General features: G+C 52.7%; 1 long non-coding RNA gene across 3 annotated transcripts; it reads right to left on the bottom strand.

Moving 5' to 3' along the window:
• Positions 1–2,503: 2,503 nt before the first annotated feature.
• Positions 2,504–14,057, bottom strand: LOC101700076 (uncharacterized). 3 transcript variants are annotated; one of them, XR_015441805.1, is made up of 4 exons: positions 12,583–14,057; positions 4,167–6,083; positions 3,192–3,246; positions 2,504–2,722 (listed from the first exon to the last, which is right to left on the bottom strand). It is a non-coding gene; the product is annotated as an uncharacterized LOC101700076 (long non-coding RNA). The 3 variants fall into 3 exon arrangements; XR_015441804.1 differs by having other exon boundaries at positions 4,167–4,276; positions 12,583–13,330; XR_015441806.1 differs by lacking the exon at positions 12,583–14,057 and having other exon boundaries at positions 4,167–4,276; positions 4,828–12,574.
• Between the last annotated feature and the right edge of the window lie 735 nt (positions 14,058–14,792).

The raw sequence follows: 14,792 nt of genomic DNA, 5'->3' as shown, positions 1-14,792 counted from the left end.
AGGCTGCTGAGAAAGCCCTGGGGACCTCTGAGCAGCCCTGATGCCCCGTCACCCACTGCACTCCAGCTAGTGGATCTGGGTCCAGTCCTGAGCCTTTTCTTAAACTCCCCAGGGGCTGCCTCTGGGCAGCCAGGCAAAGTAGTAGGGGAAGCTGTGCAGGAAGGCAGCAGAGCCCACAGGATGGGCTCTTGGGGTGAAGCAGGCCTGAGTTGTGACCCTTGCTTAGGAGTTTCTTAGCCTCTCTGGGCTGCGACCTCCATCCTGCAAAATGGGCTGCTACTCACTGGCTGGACTTGGCACCATGGGAACCCAGGGAAAGTGGGTAGCTCGCAGCCTGCTCCCTATGACTCAGTTAAATGTGAGTCCTCCCCTCGCCAGCACCGTGTAGTAAAGAGAGTCCAGGCAGAGAGGCAGGGACCCTGGCATGATCAGCAGCCCTGATCCTAACCTTGGTTTTCCTGGGGGTAAAACAGGGAGCACTGCAAGCTGTCCTCGGGCAGTGGACAACCGCAGCTGCTCGGGGCCCCCAGGTGAACCAGGGGCCTCAGGCCTCCCACGGGGCACTGCAGTGGGGATGGACAGCCCGGGCTCTCAGAGATGACCTGCACCCCATGGTGGCCTTTCTGGGTGGGGAAGCCGTTACTGTCGAAATAGCTGCTTTCACAGAAACGGTGTGAGCGGACGGGCCACCCCTGAGCTGTGGTTTTCCTACAGTGTCCCTTGCCCACACTGAACTGCTCCAGGGCCCTGTGTCTCAACTCCCGGAGCCGATATTTATCAGAGGTCTCAACGGCCAGCAACTGTTGGGAGGCCAGCAAGAAAGGCAAGGTCTGGGTCCCCAGGACTCGATGCAGTCTGGCAGTCACAGGAAGTCCATGCCTGAGAAGCCCGGCTGGGGCCTCACTGTCAGCCTCCCTCTGGGGCGGGCTCCGGCTCTGCAGGCCGAGCTCAATGCTCCAGGAAGAGCTGGGCCCTGGGCCTAGTGGGGAGGACCTCACAGATGCTCCCGCTTGGGCTTCCAGCAGCTCACGTGGGAGCCACCTCCCCCCCCCCTGCCCCCCGCTCCCTCCCACCAGGGCCCTCACCAGGAAGAGCTGTATCTCCGGGGCAGGTACTGGGACAGGGAAGGTTTGGTTTTCCTGCAGCACCTCCCACTCCCACTCTCAGCCTTCTCCCGCACCATCCTGGACCCGGAGAAACGCCTCTCTGCCCTCCCACAGGGAAGGACAGGCACCCCACACTCTCGCTAGCAGCCTGCTGTGCATGGATGAACAAGAGCCACAAAGGCAGGACAGGTGGTGGAGACTCCAGGTGCCTTGGGAAGGAGCCGACCTGAACGCTGAGAGCTCATGGGCCCTGGGCCTAGTGGCCAGGCCTGCAGGGGCTGCACCCAGGGACAGGAGAGCCCAGGACGCCCCCATCCAGGCCTGGATCCTGCCAGGGATAGCTGTGTGGCCAAGGAAGCTGGGTGTCCTCACCGAGGGTCCCGGCGGGTCTGCTGTGTCCTGGACCTCCCAGATGAGGCTCGCAACTGACATCACCACGGGTTCTCCCAGCTCAGGGCCACCATGGAGACCAGAGACCACACTTGACTGAGGCCAAAGGCGCTGCCTGCTCCATTTCCTCTGGGATGCTGGAGTGCCCCGTGCTGAGTTCCTGACATACCTCCTCAGGGGACAGGGACCAAGAGCTCCAGGTCTAACAGGCAAACGTCCCCCTGTCCAAGCTCTGCTGGCTCCACCAGGCAGGGGCTGACCCCCTCTGCACCTCTGGGCACTACAGTCCCCGCCTGGGCATGGCTCCTATCGGGCAGCCAGGACTGCAGGTTCCAGAAGGACAGGGGAGCCCCAGGCAGCCAGGGACCTGCTAAAGGCTGCACAGGCTCCCAGGCCCTGAGTCTCTGACCCTCCCACTACCCCGGACCCTGCATCTCCCAGGACCTCACCGTGATCTGGGCCTGCTCTTTGCAAACTTTTATTTAAAGTAAGTTTGCCTGAAACAAAATCTGACCTGCACACTCAACCCCTCAAGCCTTCAGAAGGGCAGAAGAGGGCAGGGTACCCCCGAGCCCACCTGTTTCTAAGACGACCCCAGGCGCCCCATGGAACCCTCTGATGGAGTCCAGCGTACACACGCTCGGTTCTGCTGATGAGGAAACCGAAGCCATGGAGGCGAGGTGTGCCAAGGCGGATTCAGGCTGCTCCCCCTGCCCCAGCCTGGCCCCTCAGCCCAGGTCACACTGGAAACCATTCAGGCGGCTCCTGCAGCGTGCAAACTGCCGGAACCCTGACTCGGACCGTATTTCTGCTCTGACAGCCAGCCGTTGGAACAGCAGCCTCCCGTGTGATCGCCCAGAAGTCTCCCCTTGGAGGAGCTGGCTTTGAACTTGTGGAGAACAAAGGCCCTTTTGTGACTTGCTTTTGGGAAGAGAGATGGGGGGGCAAATGCATAAATAATATGAAAAGCAGCGACCCTGAGTCTCTTTTGCAACCTCTCTCGTGAATATGAAATAAAAACCACTTTATTTTGAAAAGCTCAACAGAGCCAAGTTTCTCCCGCCTGGACACCAAAGCCCAGGGCTGGACTGAGCAGGACAGTGGCTGTGGTATCCTGGCACCGGGCAGCTGTGAGCACATCTGCCTGCTCCAGGCCCTGCTCAGCCCAGGAGAGCACCCTAAGACACAGCGTGCATCAGTCTTGAGCTCAGTTGCCAGAAGTCCAACTGCGTAAGAAAAGGGACACAGTTTTACCATTTGGGGCTATAAAATGGACTTTCTCCCTCCTTCTCTGCTGTTCGCAGCCGCGCGTGTCCTCCTGAGTTTCCCTCCACCCTCTTCCTGCCAGCGCTCCCTGCAGAAGGGCCAGCCCTGGGGCCCTGCCAGAGCCCTGGGGACTGCAGCTATCTGCCCACTGCCCTGCCCAGCCCCAGCATAGCGAAACTGGCCACCCAACTCACTGATGGCCGTGCCCACTCTCTCTCTCCTGCGACAAGCTCTGTGTCGCCTCCTCTGGGAAGCCCTTCCCCCGACACTCAGCACAGGGCAGTGTCTTGGTCTCATGTTTACCCTCACAGCAACATCTGTGACAGAGGACATAATTCGCCCTTGTCCCCCAGCACTGGACCCAGGGCCCGCACAGCAGCAGCCTGGGGCAGACAGATGAGCAGGTTCACATGCTCCTTATTTCTCTACCTCTTAGGTAATGATCCCTGTGGCGTTCAAGACTCTTACAACCGCAATCCATCTGCTGTAAGAAAAATGAGGGAATGTACTGGGGCTTACAGGTTCGTATTTCTGAGATACCTGAATTGATGGCTTCAGCTATGGCTTGATCCAGGCATGCTCTCTCTCTCTCTCCCTCCCTCTCTCTCTCCCTCTCGCCTTTCCCCTTCTCCTTCTTCTCCCCCTCTTCTCCTCTCTCCCCTCCCCTCTCCCTCCCTCCCCTCCCTTTCTCTGTCTCTCTCAGCCTTATCACAGGCAGGCCTCCCACAAGAGAAGCTAAAGAGATACCTCCTACCAGCTTAGCAATCCTGTTGAACAGCCCCTCTGCCCCCACAGCTTGGCAAGGCAAATTCTTGGGCCCCCACCCAGTCTGGGGGTCTGAATGCAGGATCTTTCGTGGGGAAGTAAACCCTTTGGCAACTCTTATGCAGCAGAGACCTGAAGGGGAGGTCACAGTGCTTCCCAGCATGGTTCTGGCATGAACATCCTGATAGAATATTTCACATCTCCTTTATTAATACCATACATCATCCACTTCCAGGGAGCTTTCACAGAGCTTGGCTTCCACAGTGTGCTCACAGTGGGGGTTGGGGCCAGGGGACCTCGTGACTGGGGAAGCCCCCCCAGCAAGCAAGGCCTCCTGACCGTGCTGTACCATCAACACCTGAACCAAGACTCACCGCCTGAAGCTGGATTTCTTGCTGTTTCAGGTGAGGGTCAGAACCATCAGGATGCAAGTGCTGCTGGGAGCACATCTTCTGCCCCAGGCGTCATGTGGGCACAGCCTTGCAGTGAGGCAGGCAAATCAGGTGCCCCAGCCCCAGGGAGAGGCTCATGGTGCCATGTTGCTGTTGTTCTAGCTTGCTAATAAAACTTTATAGGTAGCTGTACACACAGACATAGATCTACACACACAGACCTGAATTTACCTATGATCACACTTACTTAGCTAGAACCAAATGCAGAAGATCCATATGACCTCATGGAATCCACAACAGACCCATCTTCTAGACAGGAAACCCCAGTCCAGACAATGTCTCAGTCCCTTTAGATCGCTGGAAAAAAATACCTTAAGCTGGTTACTTTAAAAAGAAGGGAAATTTGTTTCCTCACAGCTCTGGAGGCAGGAAGTACAAGACCAAGATGACTCCAGTCTGCTGAGGGCCCAGTCTCTGCCTCCTCCGGAGAGGACAAACTGTGTCCTCACATGCCAGAAGAGAAGCAAGGGGCACTGCCCCTCCCTCGAGCCCATTGTAAGGGCACTAATCTCTTCCGTGAGACCTCTGCCCTGTGACCTGACGGCCTCCCGAGGGCTGCCCCTCCTGACACCATCACCTCGGCCTTCAGCTTCAACTTAGAGGTTTGGGGGACTCTGACCATAGCAGGGGGCAAAACCAAGGTCAGTCGGCCAGTGGGTGGAGAGGCTCTGAACGGGAGGCCTGAGACCCCGAGCTGCACACTGCACTTCAGGGCCCCATTCACTGTGCTGGACCCGAGTCTGGGCTGGATGGGGGGACGGAGTCGGATCCATCAGTCAGCCCGGGGGGCGGGGCCACCCCATCCTGTCAGTCATGGAGCGGGCAGGCTGCCCTTCGGTGAGAAATACCTGAGATACACAACTGAATGAGGAAAGGTTTGTTTGGTCTCAGTCTCAGAGATTTCAGTCTACAGGTAGCTGGCTCCATTACTCTTTGGCCCATGGTAAGGCAGAAGCGTCATGGTGGAAGGGCAAGGAGACAGAAAGCTGCTCCTGTCATGGTAGCCAGGAATGAGGGTGGGGGGAAAAGTGGAGAAAGAGAGGGAGGAGAGGGAGAGGGGGAGGGAGAGGGGGAGGGAGAGAGAAAGAGAGATGATTAAGAACAGAGATGAGAGGGCCAGGGCCAAAATCCACTCTCAAAGCCGTGGCCCCCATGACCAGTTTCATCCAATTAGATCCCACCTCCTAATTAGCCCACTAACCCACTTGAGGAAGTTAGAGCCCTCATGATCCAATTACCACCAAATACCTATCAGTGGCACCCAAGCCTTCAACACAATGAGCCTTTGAGGGGCATTTCAGGTCACAACCATAACAGATGTGGCCCTTCCTGTGTGGCCACCCTGGCTTGGAACAGGCCCAGCTGCCCTATCCCTTCACTCTTAGGGGACCAAGGGGGGTCAGGAACAGCGAAGGCCGCAGGACCCCCAGGCCTGGAGCAGCCAGTGGCACATCTGGTCCAGGCTTTGAGGGGCCCGGCCAGGCAGCAGGCTGTAGTAGGACCTGGGGCGGGGGGTGGGGGCTGCCCTTCCCAGGGCAAACGTCCACTCTTGGGATGGAGGACTAGAATGTCATTCTGATTTCCCAGCTTGTATGTGGCCCCAGGTTAGAGGCTACAGGTTTTCCTGTCACATTCACCCTGGGCAAAAATGGTTTCCTCACCTGTGCCTCTGGGCCTCTCCCTGCTCTAAGCCCATAACTCCCCAGTCCCTGCTGTCCCGAGGTCCCTCACCCCAGTCCCACCCCTCCCTTTCCTTCCCTGGCCAGGGCCCATGTCTGGAGCTCTGCCGAGGTCCCCATCCTGTGGCTCAGGTCCGAGTGGGTACGTAGGCTGGTACCCTATGCAAGCTCTGTGCAGACAGTCCTGAGTCCAAGCACCGACAATGCAGGGGACACTGCAGGTGCAGAGGCCTGAGTCCAGGGAGTGCACCGAGGCGGAAATCGTCCTGCAGCAAACCACATCACCTGGGGTGTGAACTTGCCCTTCGCTTGAATTTCATTCCTCTTTCCACTTTGTTTGCATTTAGATTGCAAATGGGTCCTGGTGGCCTGGGTCTGTGGAAGCCGTGAGCGTGGGGGTTGGGCCTGATTTCAGTTTCATGTATCTAAGTAACAATATAAGAAAGGTGATTTAAGTGGGCACCAAGGGAATCTCTCCCTCTAAAATGGGAGCGGAGAGGCCATTCTGCCATCTGGGTTTGCGGGACACTAGGATGATAAGTAATCAGCGCTTTGGAGGTGTCAGTAGCCAATCATAAGCACCTTAACAAGAAGATGGCCAAGAGGTCTGAACAGGCAGACAGCTCTGTGCTGGGTATGGGTCCAGGGCCTCACACGTGCCAGGCAAATGCTCTGCCACTGAGCTGGGCCTCCAATCCTTCCATTTCTTTTTCTTTTCTTCCCCCAGTACTGAGGCTTGAACCCAAGACCTTCACATCCAAGTCCTTTTTATAAATTTTTTCTTTTGAAACAGGAGTTTGCTAAGTTGCCCAGGCTGGTGTTGAACTGGGGATACTCCTGCCTCAGCCTCCAGAGAGGCTGAGGTTACAGACATGTGCCACTGTGCCCAGCACAACTCCAAGTTTGAGCCATGTCCCTTTGTGACCTCTGAGCTGGGAAAGGATTTGGTTTTCAAATCTGAAAAGGAAGGGAGCTGTGGTCCCCCCTCGGGGGCCACTGTCACTCTGAAGGTTGTTGGTATGGCACAAGGCTGCAGCCCAGGAGGCACCGGGTGGCCTCTGCCCTCCAGGCGCCCCACCCCAAGCCAGGCCTGCTTCACTCAGTGGGGATGCCAGGCCCTGTGCCAGCTGGAGAGAAGTCCTGGTTTGGGTCACTGCACCTCAAGACCCTCCAGGGCCAGCTGTCCATGCTGCTGCAGGGAAAGGAGCCCCCAAAGGGTGGACTCAGACCACTCACCCTCCAACGTCAGCACAAAGGGAGCCACTAGCTCCTCACTTCCGGGGCCAGGCTCTGGCTGGGGCAAGCAGAAGGGTGACCTCCAAGTGTGGACCTGGGGCTGGCAGGAAGTACAGACAGAATGCAAAGCACCCAGCTGGAGGGTTCTGTGCTCCTCACTGAGGCCAGCGCCTGCTGACCTGCGCTGAGGTCAGGGTGGCCAGTGAGCACCCACAGGAGTCAAGGTCCTCCAGTCCCTGCCAGCTGGAGGAGCCCAGTGGGAGGTGGGTGAGCTGCCAAGGGCAGACTTCGAGGCCGGAGGGCAGGGCTGTGGGCTTCTCAGAGAGCAGCTGTGAGCACCAGCAGCCTGGCCCCCGGTGTGGCCCCTCCAACCATGGCCCACCGTTCACCCGCGACATGGGGGCACTGGGCCCAGAGTCCACACAGCAGGGTCTGGTAGGATTAACTGACAAGGCGAAGATCTGATTTATTTTTACTTTTCAGGACTGCCTCCACCAAAGTGAAGGCTGCTATTTAACCAGCAGCCACTAAAAATAAACATTTAAATACCACATTTGTGCAGCTGAGCCAGGCTGGGCTGCACCTTAGAGGTCTGCTGTCTTCCTCAGCTGGCAGGGACAATGACACTTTCAAGGCCCCAGCGCTAGGGGACACAGCCTTGGCCCAGTAAGAGGACAACCCTCATGTCCATGCACACCCCTTTCCCAGAGTCTGTAGAAAAGGGCAACTGGCTAGTGATGAAGAACAGAAGGCCAAGAAAGAAAACGCTTCTCCAGAGAGGGTTCCCCATGGGAGGGTGAGCAGACCTGGAAGAGAACCCTTGACCGTCCAGTGTATGGCTGGCTCCAGCAGGACACCAGAAACCACCAACATGGCCAGGCCCAAGGTCAGACCACATGTGGCAGCTGGGAGAGAGCCAGACTGCAGTGAAGAGTCCTCACTCGGCAAGCGCCTCTCTGCTATTCCCCAACCTGGAGATTTCCAAACACAGCCTTTATCCTTAGGAAGCTGAGTACAGGGAAGGCTCTATCCTGGGCATCTGGGGAGAGAAAGAGAAAGAGAAAGAGAAGAGAGAGAGACAGAGATATGTGAGAGAGAGAGAGACAGAGAGAGAGAGACAGAGAGAGACAGAAGAATCAGTCACAGAGGAGAGACAGAAAGAAAAAACAAGAGATAGAAAGGGTGAGGGGGAGAGGAGCGGGAAAAAGAAGAGAGACTGTGCTTGGGGAGAGAAAAGGAAGAGTGGGCCCAGCTTTGGTAGGTGACTGGATCGCGGGGTCACTGTAGTCATCAGTGGATTGATCCACTGATCAGGTCCCAGCTGAAGGTGCTGTGAGGAGGCGGGGCCTGGCCGGGAGAAGTGAGTCGCTGTGCACATGACCCACCTTGAGCCAGCTGATCACGGACTGGACCCTCTGAAACTGTGAGCCAAATAAACTTCTTCACTTTGAGAGTGTCAGGTATTTTGTCTCAGAGACAAGAAAGCTGACCAATACACAATGTTTTCCTAAATATGATAGCATAAGCAAAATAAAACATCAATAGATATCATCAAAATTAAACACCTATGCAAATTAAAACTGCTGAGATTCCAGCTCACTCCAGGAAGAATGGCTGCTATCAAGAAATCAACCAATAACAAATGCTGGTGGGGCTGTGGGGAGAAAGGATCCCTTCTCCATTGTTGGTGGGAGTGTAGATTTGGTGCAACCACTGTGGAAATCAGTATGGAGATACCTCAAAGAACTAGGACTAGAGGTCCCATTTGACCCAGCTATTCCCCTACTGGGAATCTTCTCCAAAGAATTAAAAGCATCATATGCCACAGCGATATATGTGCACCCATGTTTATAGTAACACAATTTGTAATAGCTAAAGCTTGGAAACAGCCCAAATGGGTATCAACTGATGAGTGGATAAAGAAGATGTGGGGTTTTTTATACAATGGAGTACTACTCTGCCATAAAGAAGGATGAGCTTCAGACATTGATAGCTAAATGGATGGACTTTGAGGCCATACTCTTAAGTGAAATAAATCAGACACACATGTTTAAATAACAACAAAAAAAAAACCACTCTTGTGCTTTAAGGACATCACCAAGAATGTGAATGGATAATTCAAAATGGGATAAAAATACTTCCAAATCTGACAAGAAATTTGTTTCTAGAATATATAAAGAATTCTCAAAACTGAATAATAAAAAAACTCCATTTAAAAATGGCCAAAGGCCTGAATAAATATTGTTATGGTTTATACCTGGATGCCCCTGCAAAGCCCCATGCTCACTGGTGAGGGCTGGTGGAAAGTAACTGGGTTATCAGGGCTTGATACAGGGAGGTGAGGCCTCATCAGCAAAGGTGGCCACTGGGACATGGCCTGGAAGGCGCGTCTCTCTCCTTGACTCTTTCCTAAGCTCTCTCTGCTTTCCTGTCACTACAGTGTGAGCAGCGTTCTCCTGTCCTCCTCCCTGCCATGCCATTCCTGGCCTGGAGCCAGCCAACCATAGGCTAAGTATGAGGCCAAAATAAACCTCTCCTCCTTTAAATTGTGGATGCTGAGCATTTTGTCTCAGAAATGAGAAAAGTGACTATGACAGGTATTCAAAGAAAATTACAAATGGCCAAATACCACATGACAGACCATCAGGGAAAGGTAAAGCAAAACCACAATAAGGAATCACTCTGCAGCTACTCAAATGGCTTTTTTAAAGGCAACTAATAAGTACTGGTGAAAATGTAGAGAAACTGAAATCCTCACCCACTGGTGTTGGGATATTAAGTGGTACAGCCACTTAGAAAAATAGTTTGGTGATACTTCAAAAAGTTACACAGAGTTCCCATAAAACCAGAAATTCTGTTTCTAGGTATATAACCCAGAAAAAGGAAAATATTTATTTTACACAAAATCTTATACATGAATCTCCACAGAAGCAGTATTCACAATAGATAAAAATGGGAAATAACCAAATAAATGCCTATCAGCTTATGATCGGGTAAACAAAATGTGATGTATTCACATAGAGGAACATTGTCCAGTCATAAAAATGAATTCTGACATGACACAATATGGCAGAACCCTGAAAACATTATGTTAAAGAAACTAGATACAAAACAATCTCACATTGCATGATTCCATTTATATTAAATTCCTGGAATAAGCAAACACATAGTTTAGTGGGTGGCTGGAGCTAGAGGGTGTGGGAAATGACTACTAATGGTATGAGATTCATTTTTCAGGTGATAAAAATGTTCTAGAATTACTTCTAGTGGTTGTGTTTGAAAATGATTAATTTAATGGAATATGGATTATATTTCAGTAAAAAATTAAAACATCTGCAAAAGGTAAAGATTAAGCAGTTATTATAATTTCTGTAATATTTGCCTTTCTTGATACATTCTTTAGCTTTTAATTAATAATTTAAGGGGCCAGGGATGTAGCTCAGTGGCACTGTACCTGTCCGGCAAGCTCAAAAACAAAAAAAGTTTTAAAAGAACGCATTTCATTTTTAAGGACATTGTTCCAACTTAATAAAATATTTCCTATATGAACTAAAATTTGCACTCATCTTGTAGTTTGCACTCTTATCCTGTTTTAAATTTTAAACACAAAAATTCCCGTGGTCACACAGAATGACCGAACTGAAGTGACTTGAAGCTTCTCCTCTGCAGTCCCTGTGCTACTGTTGTTCTGTCATGAAACACACCCTCAATGGCTTCGGATCTCTCACAACATGCTTTGGAAGAGCACATTTCTGGACTAACTGTATATCCAGAAGTTCTCCAAATTAAATTTCATGTAGAAGACAGAGTTTGCTAAGGGATAAAATAAAATTATATGAATTTGTGGTTTCGATATACTCGCGGTAACCCTGGCAATTGCTTGAAATGGAGACCAGCAGTCTATTTTCTATGGGAGGAGTTTCATCATGCCTGGTAACAAAAAACAAAACAAAACGAAAATCCCCGGTGGTCCGTCTTGGTCACTGCACTATTGTTGGATTCCTACCCAGGGCATCTCCTTATTGCCTGAACCTGAGAGACGACTCCTATCCCATTCCCTTTACTCTGTTTCCCTCGTGCCTGCCCGCCTAACACTGTTCATCGTATCCCTTCCTCAGGAGAGCCTTACTGAGGTCAAGCAGTACCAGCTTCGTTTCACAAACAGGACAGAGGCCCTGAGAGGAGAGAGGTTGGTTCAAGGGTTAGCAGGAAGGGACAGAGCTGCCCAGAGCCACTCTGGCCAAACCTCAGTTCTCAGCACTGTGTCCCAGAGCCCAGGCTCCACCTCTGGGGGTCCCATGCAAACCAACCCTTTTCCCAGTACCTGCTGGTTGCTGTTGGCTGTCAGACTCACTTTGGCTGTGCCTGATTTCCGGGCAACTGAGCCCTCCACCCAGTACCTGCTCCCACCTTGGGAAGAACCTGGAAATTCATTCACACTAAGGTGCTGAGAGCCGCTAACAGCCTCCTCCTCCTCCCAGAGGTATCTGCATGTAACAAAGGGGCGCTCCTTAACCATCTAAAAGAATGCCTCTGTGGGTGCAGTGTCAGGGTTGCTGGGATCATAGGACCCACAGCCCTTCTGGAGCATTTTGCTGCCCAAAAATGAGGCCTACCAGAGTCAGTGCAGCTTCCAAATGTACTTGGAGTCATCAATGAAGTGGCACAGTCTCATAACTTGTGCCTGGTTGTGTGGGACTAAGAAAATCCAGCTTCTCACCGGTACTAGTATCCTAGAATTTAGCCTCTGCTGTGTGAAGGCAGACAGCCTTCCACAGCCTGGGAGAAGGAACCCTGAGAAGCCATAATGTCCCGGCAGCAGGCTTGTCCTTCTCAGCCCCTGCTGACGCTGTCTCTAGAGTCCTGGGAGTCACCAAGCTCAGTAGGTGCCAATGTTCTCATCATTGGCCTTGCAGACCTCACAAGTCATTAAAATCCTCTGCACAGACAGGTTGGAGGTCTGGCCGGAGCTGCTTTAACAACAACAAAGATGTGGTTTCAGGTTCCACTTTATATCAGTCAGGATTTAGTTACAGGAAACAGAAACCACTCTAACCATTTTAAGCAAGCAGGGGTTTTGACAGGAAATGAGGGGCTTACCATTTTATTGAGCAGGCTGGAGGAGTAGACAAAGGCAGGGCCTATTGGCATGATGCCTAGAACAAGGCCTGGGGACCAGCTGGCCGGGTGCTGTTACCTGAGCCCTGGTCTCCCAGCCCAGCCCTGAGGGTCTAGAGGAGACCAGAGCTGCCTCCCCTCCTGGCTCCTGACCCCACGAACTGACTGAGTGGACACTGGAATGCTGCCACAGGAAAAACAACCTCAAAACTGCACTTACCAGCAGCAATAGCCAAAAGCAGCAGGAGGAGACTCTTGTCCTTGAACTGAAGTTGGCAAGCAATGAATTGGCAGAACCAAGGCTGGGCTGCAGCCAGCTCAGCCCAGCAAGAGCCAGTGTGCAAGACAGTTCTGACTCCATATCGTGATATACATACGACATGACCAGCACCATTGAAACTGCCCGTGGTGGAAGTATTTCCATCAAAGAAATCAGCAAGCACTGCATGCAAGGGCACTTTCCTTTTTCATTTCATTTGCCAGAGCTGGTTGTTAAGCGCACCACTGGGCAGAACTCAGTTCCCATCTAGAACTCTAGCAGCAAGGGAGGCAGGAAATGTAATTGCTCACCTTCCGGATTTTTGAAGAAACACAAAAAGGAGGGCGGGAAGAGTGCTCACTGCCAAGCCATCCTCACTGTGCACACTTCCAGGAATGCATCCTCCAGGCAGCTGCTCTCATGTGAAATGATGGCTGCCTGAAGACGCTGCAGACTGTGAGTAATTGCGTGGAAGGAACATTGCTTAACGGCAGTTACTCTTGAACACATGTCAAAAATTATTAACCTTCTAGTCAGGGAACTGGCGAGGTGACAAAATAGGAGATTGGCTAAAAAAACTGGGCTGGAGATTATTGATTGGTATCTACAGGGGTGGGGGGAGGGATGCTTGCATAAGCAGCTAATTAAGAAAAGAGGCAGCTAATAAAGTGAAGATAACGGTCACACTGAGCATGACCACTAACGCATCATTTCTCCGCCGGCTGGAATGAGACAGCAGTCTTGGAGACGGTTTCTGGAAAGGCCAGCCATTCTCCAGAAATAATAAGAAACATATCCAAGACATGCTACATCTGTGACTGTTAATTAGACAGACAAAGCTACACAGTTTCATGCCCCAGCAGAGCTGGATGAGAGCCCAGTGGCTCGGAGGCAGCCAGCAAGTCAAGTGAAGGTCATAGCAGTGCATCACAAATCCAGAGCCTCGTCAGCCCTCTCATGTGCTCAAGCTTCTGGCTCAAAGCCACTGAGCCTGAGGGTCACTTAACCTATCTATGTCTTGTTTAGCTGACAGTAACTCAATATGAAAACAAGCTGCTGTACACTGTACTGTGTCCCTTCTCCCAAGTCCATATGTTGAAGCGCCACCCCCAGAGTCACTGCATTTGAAGGTAGGGCCTTCAGGGGGTAAATTAAGATCAGATGAAGACGTTAAGGTAGAGTCCAGGTCCCGTGGTGCTGGTGTCCTTATGGAAGAGGAAGAGATGCCAGAGGTTTCTCTCTCTGCCTTGTGAGGACACAGGGATAAGGCAGCCATCCATAAAGAAGCGAACTCTCACCAGCAACCAGCCCTGCCACCAGCTTGGTCTTGAACAGCTAACTCGAGAATTGTGAGATGATAAAGTCTGTGTTTAAGCCACCAAGTCTGTGGTATTTGTTATGACAGCTGGGGCTGACTAATACACACACTAAGGATTCATCAGTGGGGACGTGGTTGGGGTAGAGGCAGCCCACAGAATGGGAGGCAGTATTTGTAAATTACATATCTGATAAAGGATTAATATACAGAATCTGTGGGGAACTTCTAAAACTCAATAACAACAAAGAACTAACAACCTCGTTCAAAACCACTGGGGAGTAAGGGGGCCAGGGTACCAAGTGGTGTAAGAGTGGTGGCAGACACGCCTGGCTTGCATCTGGTCTAACTCTGGCTTAGAGGACAAGCCCAGTCCACTTAGCAAGGCCATGGAGACCGCTGTGGCCTATGGACTAGCTGCTTGGGGCCACGCAGACAGACTTGTAAGCTGAACACTGTTTAGGGCATGGGATGACTGAAATGTCCTTCCTAAAGGCTTCTTCAGAGGAGCATGGGGCCTCGCAGCCAAAAGTGAGCAGGGACCCGTCGGAGAAGGTATACGGATGCCCTCCGGCTCTGCTGGGCCCTGAGATGGAGCCTCCCCCAGCCAAAGCTCCTCTTCCCTCCCTGCACTCCAACCCCTGCGGAGGGAAGGGGCTGAGAGTCCCAGGAGCAGGAGGGATGGGACTTCCAGCACTGGCACTGCCGGCTGGGCCTTTCCTGCCTTCACTGGGCCGTATGGCCTGCCACACGTCTTAGGGGGCACTCGTGCTGTCCATTGCCCGGCAAGGAAACAGGTCTGAGAAGCTGGGCCCAGGAACCCCAGCCTCTGTCCTCTGAGCAGCCCTCGCCCTGAGATGGGAGCAGGGGCATGGGGCACAGCTCCCGGTCTGGCTGGGGTGGGCCTCCCCACCCCATCAGCAGGAGTCGGGGGAGTCCCTTCCTTCCTCCCAACCTGTGTCAGCCCCTGCCTCAGCTTACCTCTCTGTACTCACAGCATCCCTGAGCTGAAGGATAAGGAAAGTGAGGCTCAAGGGCCAGTGTCAGCCCCACAGACTCTGACCATCCACATCCCGGCGAGGCCCAACCTAGTCGCTCTCACCCAGAGAAAGGCTCTGGCCAGCCCCATGGGCCCCATCCTGCTGGGCCAGCCCTACAGTGCTGAGTGAGGTGGCCATCCAGTCCCTGACTCTGTCCCCAGCACCA

The sequence above is a fragment of the Heterocephalus glaber genome, unplaced genomic scaffold, assembly GCF_053883595.1.
Source record: "Heterocephalus glaber isolate CG9 unplaced genomic scaffold, H.glaber_assembly_v1.0 deba00001531, whole genome shotgun sequence".
Lineage (NCBI taxonomy): Eukaryota > Metazoa > Chordata > Mammalia > Rodentia > Bathyergidae > Heterocephalus > Heterocephalus glaber.
Note: the sequence above shows the minus strand (reverse complement) of the source record. Positions and strands in the feature narration are given on the sequence as shown.